Source organism: Crinia signifera, chromosome 2 (genome assembly GCF_055691185.1).
Source record: "Crinia signifera chromosome 2, ASM5569118v1, whole genome shotgun sequence".
In the NCBI taxonomy this organism is placed as follows: Eukaryota; Metazoa; Chordata; class Amphibia; order Anura; family Myobatrachidae; genus Crinia; species Crinia signifera.
The window spans coordinates 16015049-16031686 of NC_139218.1; the positions used below are offsets into that span (position 1 = coordinate 16015049).

Below are 16638 nucleotides of genomic sequence, written 5' to 3' on the forward strand. Positions count from 1 at the left end.
GTGGAAATTTTTTTTAAATTGTTTTTACACCCACGTTGCTTTTGTGGGTGTCCTGTGGCCGCTGATCAGTGACGTACAATCACTGAACAGCATTTTTGGCACAGGTTGATATCATTTTTTTTCTGCAGTTTTTTTTAAATTGTTTTTTTTTGTTTTTACACCCACGTTGTTTTTGTGGGTGTCCTGTTGCCTTTGAGCGCTGTTCAGTGACGGACGTTACTGACCAACATCTGTGCTCAATTTTTGGCGCAGGACCTTTTTTTTTTTTTTTTAACCCCTTCAATTTTAATTTTTTTTATTGGGATCAAATTCCTGTATAAAGTATTTTTTTTTTCTGCACTACATACACACTACACACTACATACCCCCCGTGTTGAAATAAAGTTTGTACCCCCCCTACACTATACACGTGTTGAAACATTACACTTACAGAAACACAAAAATAAAAATGGCATCCCAAATGGCATCCCAAATGTCATCCCAGTCATCCAGAAGAATGTATTCAGCGGAGGAGGCATATGCCATGCTTGCCTCTGACTCTGACACAGCCAGTGATGCAAGCGGGGAATTTGAAGGATTCGCCTTAAGCTCCTCTTCCTCCTCTGCTGATGAGGGACCCCCTCAAAGACGCCCCCGTAGAGCAGCTGAGACCCCTTCCCCAAATGATTGATCCCGTATGGACCCCACCACCAGACAATTTTGAGCCCCAGGTTCCTGAGTTTTTGGCCATCCCAGGAATCCAATTTGATTCAGCAGGTCTCAGAGAAATTGACTTTTTCAAATTATTTTTCTCTGATGATTTTATAAATTTAATGGTGGACCAAAGTAATTTATATGCCCAGCAGTTTATTGCTCAAAACCCCACGTCATCATTTGCTAGGTGGACCCCTGTAGATGCAGTAGAGATGATGACGTTTTGGGGTCTGGTGTTACATATGGGCATAGTAAAAAAGCCAGAAATTAGGCAATATTGGAGTACAGATGTTCTGTACAGCACCCCATTTTACCGTATGGCCATGACTCGGGCTCGTTTTGAGATAATCCTTAAATTTTTACATTACACCGATAATACACTGTGCCCACCCAGAGATGATCCCACCTTTGACCGGCTATTCAAAGTCAGGCCGGTCATTGATCATTTCAGTGCCAAATTTGCAGAGATGTACATCCCTGAAAAATGTATTTGTATTGACGAGTCCCTTATACATTTTAAAGGAAGGGTTAAATTCCGCCAGTACCTTCCCAGTAAGAGGGCAAGGTATGGCATAAAAATGTATAAGCTGTGTGAAAGCACCTCAGGGTACACCCACAGGTTTAGGGTATATGAAGGGAAGGATTCAAGAATTGAACCGCCAGAATGCCCCCCCCTCCCTCGTAGGAGTTAGTGGAAAAATTGTCTGGGATTTAGTGCACCCCTTCCTGGATAAAGGTTATCACCTCTATGTGGATAACTTTTACACTAGCATCCCCCTGTTTAAGGCCCTTGGTTCAAGAGGTACAGCAGCTTGCGGTACTGTGCGTAAGAACCAAAGAGGCCTCCCAAAAACGCACATTGCCCAAGTAATGAGAAGGGGTGAAAGCAGGGGAATATGCACCGAAAATATGTTGTTGGTCAAATATAAGGACAAGAGGGATGTCCTTATACTGACAATAATTCATGGAGACAGTACCACCTCCATCCCTGTACGAGGTACCAGTACCCACACCTCAAAACCTAATTGTATCCTAGATTACAATAGGTACATGGGCGGAGTGGATCTTTCAGATCAGGTACTGAAGCCGTACAGTGCCCTGTGGAAAACAAAAATCTGGTACAAGAAGCTGGCCGTGTATATCATCCAGATGGCACTGTATAACGCTTACGTGCTATTCCGTTCTACCAGCCAGAGGGGGACATTTATGCACTTTCAAGAGGAAGTCATAAAGGGCCTAATATTTGGGAACCAGCAGGCAGAGGGCCCCAGTACTTCTAGTACTGGCCCCCGTATTGTACCAGGGCAGCATTTTCCTAACGAAATCCCCTCCACTGCAAGAAAGGGCAGGACACAAAAAAGGTGCAAAGTTTGCTATAAAAAGGGAATAAGAAAGGAAACTATTTTCCACTGTGAAACTTGCCCCGACAAACCCGGCCTATGTATAAAGGAGTGTTTTAAAATATACCACACATCTATGGATTATTAGGTTCATCATTTCACCGTGCTTCGGGGGTCTTGCTAATGCCACATAGCACCCACCATTCATTCCACCAGAATCTGAGCTGCAAAATCCAAAAATCACTCCTTCCCTTCTGAGTCCTGCCATGCACCCAACTGGTATTTTTTGGTCACATATGAGGCATTGCCATACTCGGGAGAAATTGGGGCACAGATTTTGGGGTGCTTTTTCTCCTTCATACCTTCTGAAAATGAAAACGTTTGAGCCAGAACTGCATTTTTGTGTAAAAAAATGTAATTTTTCATTTTCACTGCCCAGTTGTATCAAAATTGGTGAAACCCCTGGGGGTTTGAAATGTACACTATACCCCTAGATGAATTCCCTGAGGGGTGTAGTTTGCAAAATGGGGTCACTTGTGGGGGGTTCCACTGTATTGGTGCTTTGGGGGTCTTGCTAATGCGACATAGCACCCACCAACATTCCACCAGAATCTGTGCTGCAAAATCCAAATATCACTCCTTCCCTTCTGAGTCCTGCCACTTTTTGGTCACACATGAGGCATTGCCGTACTCGGGAGAAATTGGGGCACAGATTTTGGGGTGCTTTTTCTCCTTCATACCTTCTGAAAATGAAAACGTTTGAGCCAGAACTGCATTTTTGTGTAAAAAAATGTAATTTTTCATTTTCACTGCCCAGTTGTATCAAAATTGGTGAAACCCCTGGGGGTTTGAAATGTACACTATACCCCTAGATGAATTCCCTGAGGGGTGTAGTTTGCAAAATGGGGTCACTTGTGGGGGGGTTCCACTGTATTGGTGCTTGGGGGGTCTTGCTAATGCGACATAGCACCCACCAACATTCCACCAGAATCTGAGCTGCAAAATCCAAAAATCACTCCTTTCCTTCTGAGTCCTGCCATGCACCCAAATGGTATTTTTTGGTCACATGTGAGGCATTGCCGTACTCGGGAGAAATTGGGGCACAGATTTTGGGGGGCTTTTTCTCCTTCATACCTTCTGAAAATGAAAAATTTTGAGCCAGAACTGCATTTTTGTGTAAAAAAATGTAATTTTTCATTTTCACTGCCCAGTTGTATCAAAATTGGTGAAACCCCTGGGGGTTTGAAATGTACACTATACCCCTAGATGAATTCCCTGAGGGGTGTAGTTTGCAAAATGGGGTCACTTGTGGGGGGGTTCCACTGTATTGGTGCTTGGGGGGTCTTGCTAATGCGACATAGCACCCACCAACATTCCACCAGAATCTGAGCTGCAAAATCCAAAAATCACTCCTTCCCTTCTGAGTCCTGCCATGCACCCAAATGGTATTTTTTGGTCACATGTGAGGCATTGCCGTACTCGGGAGAAATTGGGGCACAGATTTTGGGGTGCTTTTTCTCCTTCATACCTTCTGAAAATGAAAAATTTTGAGCCAGAACTGCATTTTTGTGTAAAAAAAATGTAATTTTTCATTTTCACTGCCCAGTTGTATCAAAATTGGTGAAACCCCTGGGGGTTTGAAATGTACACTATACCCCTAGATGAATTCCCTGAGGGGTGTAGTTTGCAAAATGGGGTCACTTGTGGGGGGGTTCCACTGTATTGGTGCTTGGGGGGTCTTGCTAATGCGACATAGCACCCACCAACATTCCACCAGAATCTGAGCTGCAAAATCCAAAAATCACTCCTTTCCTTCTGAGTCCTGCCATGCACCCAAATGGTATTTTTTGGTCACATGTGAGGCATTGCCGTACTCGGGAGAAATTGGGGCACAGATTTTGGGGGGCTTTTTCTCCTTCATACCTTCTGAAAATGAAAAATTTTGAGCCAGAACTGCATTTTTGTGTAAAAAAATGTAATTTTTCATTTTCACTGCCCAGTTGTATCAAAATTGGTGAAACCCCTGGGGGTTTGAAATGTACACTATACCCCTAGATGAATTCCCTGAGGGGTGTAGTTTGCAAAATGGGGTCACTTGTGGGGGGGTTCCACTGTATTGGTGCTTGGGGGGTCTTGCTAATGCGACATAGCACCCACCAACATTCCACCAGAATCTGAGCTGCAAAATCCAAAAATCACTCCTTCCCTTCTGAGTCCTGCCATGCACCCAAATGGTATTTTTTGGTCACATGTGAGGCATTGCCGTACTCGGGAGAAATTGGGGCACAGATTTTGGGGTGCTTTTTCTCCTTCATACCTTCTGAAAATAAAAAATTTTGAGCCAGAACTGCATTTTTGTGTAAAAAAATGTAATTTTTCATTTTCACTGCCCAGTTGTATCAAAATTGGTGAAACCCCTGGGGGTTTGAAATGTACACTATACCCCTAGATGAATTCCCTGAGGGGTGTAGTTTGCAAAATGGGGTCACTTGTGGGGGGGTTCCACTGTATTGGTGCTTGGGGGGTCTTGCTAATGCGACATAGCACCCACCAACATTCCACCAGAATCTGAGCTGCAAAATCCAAAAATCACTCCTTCCCTTCTGAGTCCTGCCATGCACCCAAATGGTATTCTTTGGTCACATGTGAGGCATTGCCGTACTCGGGAGAAATTGGGGCACAGATTTTGGGGTGCTTTGTCTCCTTCATTCCTTGTGAAAATGAAAAATTTGAGCCAGAACTGCATTTTTGTGTAAAAAATTTTATTTTTCATTTTCACTGCCCAGTTGTACCACAATTGGTGAAACCCCTGGGGGTTTGAAATGTACACTATACCCTTAGATGAATTCCCTGAGGGGTGTAGTTTGCAAAATGGGGTCACTTGTGGGGGGGTTCCTAAATTTTAGCATCTTATGGTGCCTAGAAACCTACATGGTGCCTAAAAAATAATCTCATAAAAAGGAGGCTCCAAAATCAAGTAGGTGCTCCTTCTATTATGAAGCCTGTGGTTTGGTCAACATGCACACTAGGGCCACATATAGGATATTTATGAAAACAAAAGAATTGGGGGAATCAATTTTTAGTCACATTTCTCTAGTAAAATCTACTGTGTTCCTTAGAAAAATGTATTAAAATTGCAAATCTGCAAAAAAAATGAAATTTTGAAATTTCACCTACACTTGTTTTAATTCCTGTGAAACACCTAAAGGGTTAACAAACTTCCAAAATGCTGTTTTGAATACTGTGAGGGGTGCAGTTTTTGAAATGGCATCATTTATGGGGGTGTCTCACATACAAGTCCCTCAAAATCACATCAGAACTGAACTGGTCCCTAAAAAAATCAGTGTTTGAAATTTTCTTGAAAATTTGAGAATTTGCTATTCATATTGTAAGCCTCCTAGTGTCCAAAAAAATTAAAAGGAAGTTGAAATAATGATGGAAACATAAAGTAGACATATGGTCTATGTTAGTTATTAACTATTTTGAGTGGTATGATTATTTGTCTCACAAGCAGAAAATTTAACATTTTGCAAATTGCTAAATTTTCCATTTTTTTACGACATTTTGGTATTTTTCACAAAAAAACACAGACTGTATCGACCCAAATTTACCACTAATTTGAAGTACAATGTGTCACGAGAAAACAATCTCAAAATCACTGGGATAAGTAAAAGCAAAAAAAAATTATCCCCACTTAAGTGATACATGTCAGATTTGAAAAAAAGGGCTCTGTCAGGAAGGCAAAAACTGGCTGTGTCAGGAAGGGGTTAAAGCAGAGTCCTACACGTTAAAATAACGTTTGATGCCCCTTTCCCACTGCAGGCTTTACACGGTAAAATGCCGTTTTTTAGCCTTTTTAAACGGCTAGAGCTGCAGTGGGAAAGCTCCAGGTTGCTTTACCCGGGTAACAAATACCGGTATTTGTTAACCGGGTAAAAAGCAGTGTTTTTACCGTGTAAGAGCCGTTTTTTTGGCAATGGGAAAGGGTTTTAAACGGTATTTAGAAATAATAATAAAGGTTAAGAACATGATTGGTGCATGTGATGTTTTTAATGACAGGCAAGGTTTACTAGAGAGTTTAAACGTGTTGCTTTGTGGTTTACACGGGTAAGTGTGAATGGGACAAAAACTGCTTTTAAACGGTAATTTAACGTTTAAAAGCTGCAGTGGGAAAGGGTCTTTGTGGCTATTACCCGGGTAAAGACCCGTTTAAAAAAAACGGGTCTTTACCCGGGTAGGCAGTGGGAAAGCAGCATAAGAGGCAGTGGGAATGCCTCTTAACCGTTATTTAGCCTCCAGGCAGTCCCAGTGCCTGATGAGACCTAGTAGTTCTCACTTTGTGCATGTGTAATGAGTGCACGTGCATAATAAAGAGCCGTTCATTACATATGCGCATATGTAATGAGCGGCTCATTAGTATGCACGTGCACTCATTACATATGCGCAAAGTGAGAACTACTAGGCAGTAGTTAACTGGGACTGCCTGTACCCCGCATGGACCCCCGCTGCCTCCCAACTGCCCTGCATCCCCGTGCAGGTAAGTACAAGGGGAAGGAGGTGGGGGCACAGGGCAGGTACGGGGGGTTAGGCACTCTTTACACTTGGGGGGGGGGAGAGGGATTAGGCACTCTTTACACTGGGGGGGTGGGTTAGGCACTCTACATTTTACACGGTTCACTGCAATGGGAATGGTACTTAAATGGTTTTTAAAACGGTAATCTGCTGCAGTGGGAATGCTAATACCGTTTTAAATACCATTTAAGATTACCAGTACTTTAAACTGGTCTGCAGTGGGAAAGCAGCATAAGTCAGGTCTGATCCCAATTCTTCTGATGAATATGGGTCTCTCTGTGAGCTTATCTTCTGATGTGACCAGTGTGTACACTTGATATTTGCTACATTAATGTTTCTATGTTTGTAACTATGTACAGCCAGGGTGTTCTATAACTGTTGCAAAGAAGTGTCTATTTCAAGTACAATCATATCCTGTGTTACTTTTGACTGGTCTTTCTGTCAGTCTTATATTAAGACAGATCCTGTTTCGGTGCTGTACAGTGTGAGTAATTGATATTGTGTCTAGTACGAGTACACTTTATTGATGAGCAGTAGGATTACCTTTGGTCCATGCTTTATATGCATGCATTGAATCAGAGCTTAAGATCAGACATAAAAGGGAGGGTGGGAGGCTTTGCGGCAAACACACCTCTTATCTACACACGGGTCGTCCTGGTGTGTACCCTACATTACACTCCTGTGTGAATAGAGCAACATAGCTCTTACACACGAACACGTACACTTGGCACATCTAGCTTGATAAGGCATCAAAAGCCTTTGTTCAGTATAAATATAAACGGATTACAGAGACTAATTTTTATCTTTCTAATTTTCTTTTTCTCTATACCCACTATCTTCTTTTTTTAATAAATTTCGCCATATTAATTTCTGTCACAGGGAATTAGACTATCAGGTCACATATAATTAATAAAATTGCATATTTAATATTACAGCTGATGGCCTGTTGGCTAAAGAGTTATTTGTAATAATTTAATAAAATATACACCATTAAGGTATTACACAACAGTGTTTTTAATAACTGTGTGGATGAGGAGTGCGTCCAAATAAACTGATTTCTTTCTTCTCTTTTTTTGCATTATCTATTGTATAGTACCTGTGGTATTGACACGTAGGCTGTAACACTTGTCTCCCAGATGCTGGTGCCGAATTACCAGGTTCCTGCAGCTTTATCCGGATGGTGTGTACCGTGTCCCCTTTAGGTGTTTTCTGGCGCTTGTAGTGCTGGATTCAGTATGAAATCCCGGCGGTCGGGATCCCGGCGTTCAAAATCCCGACCACTAAAATCCCGACAAGGGGGGGACGTGCGCTCGCTGCGCTCGCCACGCAGCGGGCCCGGTGCCTCGCTACGCTCGGCAAGCTAATTTATTCTCCCTCCAGGGGTGTCGTGGACACCCACGGAGGGAGAAAGTGTCGGCATTTCGGCGGTCGGGATTCCAGCGTCGGGATCCCGACCTCCGGGATTTAAACTGCATCCCGTAGTGCTGAAGGTGGAAAGATTCTGATGCTTCCTTAGTTCTGACGCGTTTCCCCGCCTGCTATTTGCTGTCAGCGGCTTTTTCAAAGAGATCAGAAGTGTGATAGTATTATAGTAGGGTGTTTTTGAGTCAGCAGCTCCCCACTGGCGGAGGTCACCACACAGGAAAACAGGAGGCTGGATAGTGATAGGGGTGTGTGGGCATAAGGGGGACTAAAGAGGAGGGTGGGGGACACTGTGCAGCTTCTGCCAGTGGGTGAGGGTCCAGCGTGGCAGCACAGGATGGTGGCCCTGAGTCAGTGTCTCCTCCTACTGGGTGGGAGTTAGGGTGCATGAGAGCAGGAGGCTGGGCTATGAGGCATGATAGGGGAATGTGGGCAACACAGCGTCAGGGACTCCCCAGTGGTGGAAGTTACGGTTCAGGAGAGCAGGAAGCTGGGTAGTGATAGGGGTGTGTGGGCATACGGGGGACTAAAGAGGAGGATGGGGGACACTGTGCAGCTTCTGCCAGTGGGTGAGGGTCCAGCGTGGCAGCACAGGAGTACAGGACGGTGGCCCTGAGTCAGTGTCTCCTCTTACTGGGTGGGAGTTAGGGTGTATGAGAGCAGGAGGCTGGGTGGTAAAGCATGATAGGGGAATGTGGGCAACACATTGTGAGCGAGTCCCCACTGGCGGAATTTACGGGGCAGGAGAACAGGAGGCAGGGCAGTGATAGATGTGTGTGGGCATGAGGGGTAGTAAAAGTTTTTGCCTGTTGCAGAGTAGGGATGGGCATTGCTGCAGACGCCATCGATGGTTGGCATTGATGGTGAATTTGCACCCTGCCATCGATAGTAGTAAAATATTACTTGGATAACCATCGATTGTTGTAGCTGTGCTCCGTGTCCCGGCTCCATAACAAAATTTGAAACTTGATCGGTTCTCCTTTGCCATCGATGCCATCTGGTCCTCCCACATCGATGGCAAAAGTATTCAACATCGGCCATAAACCATCGATGATTTGAAATCATTGATGGTCGATGGGCATCCCTAGAACTGGAGGAGGGTGGGGAACAGTATGCAGTATGAGCGTCTCCTCCCACTGGGAGAGAGTAAGGGGGTGAATGAGAGCAGGAGGATGTATAATAGTGGTATGTGGGCAAGACATTGATAAAAGTTGTGGCGCTGGTGCAGAGGACCGTGGGGACACTTCTGGCAGTGGGGGAACCTGCAGCGTGGCAGCCGGGGGCCATGAATTGCGGGAGGGGGCGGGGGTCCGCAAATCGAGGGAGGGGGAATTGGGGGGGTGTGGCGTGAATCGCAGGAGGGTGGGGTCGCGAATCACGGGAGGGGGGTGCCGTGAATCATGGGAGGGGGGGTCCGTGAATCGTGGGGGGGGCGCAAATCACGGGAGGGGGGGGGGCCAAAAATCGCGACATGGGGGAGTGGGGGGGGCGCGAATCGCGGGAGGGGGGCCATGAATCGCGGGAGGGGGGAGCGGGGGGGGCGCGAATCGCGGGAGGGGGGCCATGAATCGCGGGAGGGGGCGCGGGGGGCCCGTGAATCGCAGGAGGGGGGTTGCGGGGGTCCGGGGTGGGGTGCTGGCAGAGGGGAGGTGCGGGCAGACCTGCCGCTCATGTCGACCTTTTGACTGTAGACCTAGACAATGTTGAACTAATAACCTGTCGAACGAACGACCTGTCGAAATAATGTCCTTTCGACCTAGAACCATGTTGACCTTTTCCTATGTCGACCTAGACCCATGTCGACCTAATGACTGTCAACCATCATGCTGTGTAGACCAAGTGACCGTATCCCGTTCACTGATCACACACTGTGATCATCGTTTTAGTACTGTATGTATTCAAGGTTTAGCAGTAAAAGATTTTTCCTCATAGCGCAGTGTTCAGTGTTTTTTTGTATTTCCCTTTTTTGTGGCCTGAGCATCCACATTTTATCGCTGTGGTTTTGATGAGAAAATAATTACCAATTACTAATTACACTAAGTAGTCTCTCAAGCGCACAGCCACTTGTCTTTCTTTGCAATGGGGACAGCCCTGGGCTTTAGCCTGGGTTTGGAGTTCCCTGGAGGGGGGACCCCTTTATGATGGGGGTCCCCACTCCTCCAGGGTCCCGGACCGGGCTGACCAGCCACAGGTTGATGCTTTTGCTTGGGGTCCTTGTATAAACAGTATCCCTGGCTGTAGCATTAGCCTGCTGGCTGTTTGTGCCTGGTGCTGGTCAAAATACAAGGGACATCTACTCCGTCTCGTTGAAAGAAAGTCACCACTAGATAATGAAATAACACATCGCTCTGTTTCACTTTATTGCACGTTTGTCACATTTATATTTATTGCAATTATTTTCACTTAATAATAGGTCACTTATTAACTCTTGTCCCTGAGAGTTCAAACATTCAAATACATAAGTAAGTTGCAATTATGTTAATTGTTAACTAATCATCCAATTAGTAACTGTCGGATAGATAATGGGTTATAACTAACCACTCATAAAATAATTGTAATTCAACAGGAAATAATACCATATACATTATCGAGGTTGTGAATTTAGATATGGAAAAGCATCAATAAATAAGTAGTTCTGCATAGGAAGTCCTATAATGGATCAGTATTACGACCAATTTACCTGTATACTGTATCTGCATAGGAAAACATTTCCTTTGTGCAGGCAGGAGATGGTATGCAGGCAGGAGGTAGAATGAATGCAGGGGGTGGTATGAAGGCAGGGGGTGGCGTGCAGGCAGGAGGTGGAATGTAGGCTGGAATGTAGGCAGGAGGTGGTATGCAGGCAGGAGGTGGTATGAAGGCAGGGGGTGGTATGAAGGCAGGAGGTGGTATGCAGGCAGGAGGTGGTATGAAGGCAGGGGGTGGTATGAAGGCAGGAGGTGGTATGCAGGCAGGGGGTGGTATGAAGGCAGGAGGTGGTATGCAGGCAGGAGGTGGTATGCAGGCAGGAGGTGGTATGAAGGCAGGGGGTGGTATGCAGGCAGGTGGTGGTATGAAGGCAGGGGGCAGTGTGCAGGCAGGGGGCAGTGTGCAGGCAGGGGGCAACTGAGGGAGACATTCGTCGAAACGCGTTGGTGGAGAAAGGTATGTGTGTGATTCCTGTTTTTGCACTGGGAATAGACACCTTGTTTGGGCGGAAGTTCGTAGCCTGGACAATAAATTCTGCTATCGTACTGGTTGTTTATAACATAATTTCTATGTGCAATACAGTGCGAAAGTCACACACCGTCATTTTATTGTGAAAAAACTGTTTTAGACATATATTTGTTACTATACCCATTCCTGATTCGGGCCTCCATTTATTTCCTTTTGCCCCAGTATATCCCGGTATTGCTACAAGGAAAAAAACGTGGGGTGACGGAAATACCATAAAGATACCTTATTTATTTATTTATTTATTAACAGTTTCTTATATAGCGCACACATATTCCACAGCGCTGTACAGGGAATATTGGAACATTCACATCAGTCCCTGCTCCAGTGGAGCTTACAATCTATATTCCCTACCACATGTACACACACACACAGACATTCTAGGGTTAATTTCTGTTGGGAGCCAATTGCCCTACCAATATATGTTTGGATTGTGGGAGGAAGCCGGAGTACCCGGAGGAAACCCACTCAAGCACGGGGAGATTATACAAACCCCGCACAGTTAGGGCCATGGTGGGAATCGGTCCATGACCTCAGCGCTGTGAGGCAGTAATGCTAACCATTACACCGTCTGTGATGCTCGGATACTTTAATGTGCAAGGAACTTCGACTAAACGTGTGAATTCGGTACACCGACATGTTTCTTTCCCCCATATGTGGTGGGTGATAGGAAACTGTGGTATACCTAAGGGAACCGAGGACCATTTGGTTGGCGTATTGATTTATTAAGACTGTTGTTTAAAACTTTCTACACTATATCTATTTCTCATTATTTGACATATATCTTCGATCTGCACCATGGGTCTTATTCTAGTTCACTCTTTCTGACAAAAATCCTTCTTAGATGGACAAAACCATGTGCACTGCAGGGGGGCAGATGTAAAATGAGCAAAGAGAATTAGATTTGGGTGAGTTATTTTGTTTCTGTGCAGGGTAAATACTGACTGCTTTATTTTTACACTGCAATATAGATCTCACTTTGAAGTAAAACCCCCACCCAAATCTAATTCTCTCTGCACAAGTTACATCTGCCCCACCTGCAGTGCACATGGTTTTGTCCATCTAAGAAGGATTTTGTCAGAAAGAGTGAACTAGAATAAGGCCCCATGTGAGGAAATATCATCATCGAGAAAGAAAAAACCATCAACTTTGGTGTGCGGAAGACCGTTTGCATACAAGACTTTGTGAGCGCCGATTCCACTCTAAAACATTTTTTGCAGAGCTCCATCTGTCCGTTATTTGGTCGGTGCATTCTTGAGACCTTTCAGATGCTGTCCACAGATCATTAACTGTAATTAGGTGGATAGTTAGAGAGAGTTTTACACCATTCCCTAAGTGCAATAATAAATAAGCTATTATGTAGAACAGATTTACCAGTAATGATAAGTGTCGCTGCTGAGAACTTTCACTGGAATCGAATATCACATCAACCGCCCGATTTTGGAGGCATATGAAACACCTACTACTAATAAGCAGGCCACCAAAGCCTCCCCTACCCTTCCCCACTGCGGTACACTGCAGCTTGTGGGTGCAACAGCGGAACAGTCCCAGAAAAATGGGACTGTCTGTGAAAATCGGAACAGCTGGGAGGTATAAAGATGGCAGTGGTGTAGGGTGCAGGCCCATGTCATGGCACCCCCCCCCCCTCACTCTCTCTCTCTCCCCCCCCTTCTCATTTACCCCCCCCCCCCCTCCATCCCCCCACACATTGCAGTGTAATGGCTGGAGTGAACTCTTCACTGTGCAGCCAACAGCCCGCTGTTACCTGGAGGAGGGGGGGTTCCCTTTCATCTGTCGGTCAGCTGAGGTTGGAGACCTGCGGGCGGGCAGCCGCGGCGGTGAGCAGCGATGACTCACTGCAAGCTCATCCTGGCCGGCACATACACACGACGGCGCACAGGACACAGCAGGGGGGGGGGGGGTGCCCTGCAAAACTTTGGCGCCCGGAGCACAAGCTTCACAGGCGCCACCTTAGCTACGCCTCTGGCTGGGTATATAATGTTGGCATTGACCGTGTTGACATTCATTATGTAGACAGTGATGGTAGACATTTTAGAAGGTCCGACTAGACCTTTAGCATCTGTCAGAGGATGAAAGCATGTACAGTGTTACCCCGAAGTGCGGATTTCCCTGGCAACGAGTATGTTACCTCCTGACAAGAAGCCCTCTATAAGGATGGAAGAGCGGTGGCACTAGAAAGCAAGCGGCCATTGTTGGCCAACCATCATGGTATGCCACCTCTCCAAGTAAGAAAAAAGATGAAGCACCCACAAAACTAATTTTATAACGCTCTTTCATAGTATACTGGTCCAGTTACGGTGATAAATACGTATTCCTTTTACACACAGCTCCTATAGAGAGCATGGTAATATATCCAGGATATTATTCCAGCATTATCTTGTGGCCTGGAGGAGTTATGAAGGCTGTGCAGCATTGCAATGTAGAACAGAAGAATGTCAGGAACGTGGTACATTGCTACAGAAGAAAAAACATGATGTGACAGTGACAGGGGCAGGTTTAAAGATCAAGAATACTTATCTACAGCAATTGTGAACAGTCACTATCCCGGAGTCAGGTTCTCCATTGAATGGTCTGTACAGAATGCCGTCCTGGGCATAATGCGAATGAAATCCACGTAGTTGCATGCCAAAAGCAGGGGTAAAATTCGCACATGCAAACACATAGGGGCATATTCAATGCTTTTTGCGAGCTGTGACAGCGAGCAGTGCTAACAGCTCGCTGTCACAGTTCGTAAGTCAGTATTCAATGGACCCCCTGCACACGCCGTTTCCACCTCGCTGGGTTTTTGCAGTGACGTGGAAATAGAGTGTGAGGGCCGCCAAAACAGCGAGGCTCGCGGCTAAGTGAAGCATGCTCCCTGCATTAGCAGCGAGCCTCGCCGTTTGGGGGAATTCCTCTGTACATTGAATATGGTGAGCGGCCGGCACGGGGGTTAAACGGCAAGGGTCACTTGTTTTCAGCCGTTTAACCCCCTCGCCGGCCACATTGAATACTGCATGCACACAGAGTCTATTCAGCGCCGCAGAGTGTCGAAAAACAGGGGCGCGGCCAGAGGACGTGTCATCCCACAAGGCCACGCCCCCTTATCAAAGGTCACTCCCCTTTTTGGGAGCGCAAAGCCACGTGGGAGTCCCGACCCCCACCATCAAAAAGTTGGGAGGTATGCATATGCTGCCACTCCAAACATCACTGTCCTGGACTCACTGGCAGTTGATGTGACCCCCCTTTTTGAATTATGGACTGTGCTGAAGTCCCACCTCTGTAACTGCCACTGACATTGAAGTCCAGGAATAGAGAATTTTGTACCTAATGGAATGGGTCGTGTTGGAGGGTACTACCTACCCTAAGTATCCTCCTGTCGTCGAGCCACGGTAAACTCCAAAGCCACGTGGCTAGCTCTCAGCAGGCCCTGGAGTCGGAGAGCGGAACAACGCTCAGAAGGACCTCTGTGATGTTGCTGACCCACGCCAGCCCACGTCCGCCCACATCCGCACTACCAATGCCGCCGCTGAACAGCTGACTCTGGCACACTCAGTGGGTCTTGCCACCAAATAAAAAAAACTGTGTGTCCAGACCAGGGCCCCCCTGACAGGCCCTGGCCCGGGTAAATTGTACCTGCCCCCCCCCCCCTCTCGGCACCCCTGCACATGCCTAGCGATCGTGTAAACGATGCCCGCCACCCCACTGAATGCCCCCCTTCCCCCTCGTCAATCGAATCCCATCTTAACGTGACTTTTATTATGGCCGCAGATCACAAAATTCGGGGAGGGTGTTAGCGTCATGTGACATAGGCACGCTTGCATCTGCAGGGGTACGCCCAGTGTTTTTATGGGCACGCCCACAAAACGCTGTGTATTCCCGTGCTTCCACCCCCTGCCCGCCCCTCCTGTAGCGAACGGCCCGGCGAGTGTGAATTTGGCCCGTTACGATTGGGTCTGAATCGGGCGCCTTAATTAGACTATTTCACTGCAACTGACAACCACACTGTACAGTAACTGGCGTGCTTAATTGTGGCTCTGTCATCGTTACTGGATTGTATACATCACATACTGTATTATACCATGTATACAGCGAAGTGTTGCATAACAGACCTCAGAGCAGCTATACTGTATCTCCTTGTTTATCCACTAGAGCAGAGTTAAATAGATCATCTTTTACTTCAACCTTTGCCCAACCAAAGTCCGGCTTAGCTGTGCCAGTCCAAGGTAAGACTTGATCCTGGGGGAGAGGACAGCAAGCCAGCCTTCCCAGCCACATCTGTAAGGTAAGGCAGCTCATCCGCAGAGCTTACTGCGGTGCATGCAAAGTGTGTGTCTGATTTATTCACACGTTTGTGTGTTATAGTGTGTCGTCCATACAGTGTAGTGCAACGTTGGGGGCCTGGTGCGTAGTGTTTGTGTTTCAAGTGCACATGAAGAGATAAAGAATGAATGCAGCAGTTTGCATTCAGAAAATTGCACCAATTTGGAAGTCGGTTGTCATTGTTTATGCAATATTGTCCTTTTTAAAGCTCTGATATATAACTGACCATCTCTGGTGGCTTAGAAAAGTATCTGCTGGTCAGGATATATGTATGAGAGCCTTGGTCATGTATAATGTACGGTGTACAATGCAGTGTCCTGTACAGAGCTTTGAAGAATGCCATCTACTGCATCTGTATGACTCTGGTGCGGCCACAGCACAGTAGCGCAGTACTAATAGTCCAATTCCTTCTATACCAGAGAAGTGTACCATGGCTACGCTCTGAGTGTAGGACTTGCACTCAGTACTGTCATGTAACTGCTCTGGAGCTTTGTAGATTATTTTGGGCCTTATTTACTGACATTAGGGGGGGGGGGGGGGGCAATGGCGCTGATTAATCATTGAAGGATGCCTACTTAGCAGTTTGTCTGCCAAAGGATTTTTCGAGTCAGCTAATAAGAATTTATTATCCGTAAAAAGATATTGCTTTATGAGTAGTGGGCATAATAATGTATACCCGGTGGCATACACAGGATTTCTAGAGGGGGGTTCCAAATGTAGTTCACAATTTCCCACTATTCGGAACATTGGAGTCTGAAGGAACAGTAAAAGAACCTACTAACAACCCCAGAAATGAATGTACACATTGGTCTTTGTATATACTGTATACTGTACAGAGTATTTAAATAATATAAATAAATGGCCAGGAAAAGGTTAACTATACCATAATAAATACATCCATAAACTAAATAGAACCAGTACTGCACTTTCTAAGCTCACGTTCTCCCACCTCATGGTCAGGCTCCTGTCTCTTCTTCCTGATAGCTGCTCTCTGGTCCAGTCCACTGATTGAGGACTCACACACACACACACACACACAGCAAACTTGGTAGAAGAAGCTGCTACCTCAGGGCAT

At 46.0% G+C, this 16638-nt stretch overlaps 1 protein-coding gene across 2 annotated transcripts in view; it reads left to right on the forward strand.

Moving 5' to 3' along the window:
* PDZK1 (PDZ domain containing 1) overlaps window positions 1-16638 on the forward strand; it is a 55299-nt gene that overhangs the window by 13460 nt on the left and 25201 nt on the right. Inside the window, exon 1 of one of the 2 annotated variants that reach the window (XM_083171622.1) lies at window positions 14904-15525. The exons of the other annotated variant lie outside the window; for it this stretch is intronic. The gene's annotated coding sequence lies outside the window, so the exon portion shown is untranslated. Of the gene's footprint in view, window positions 1-14903; window positions 15526-16638 lie in introns of those variants that run through there. 2 annotated transcript variants of the gene reach the window in all.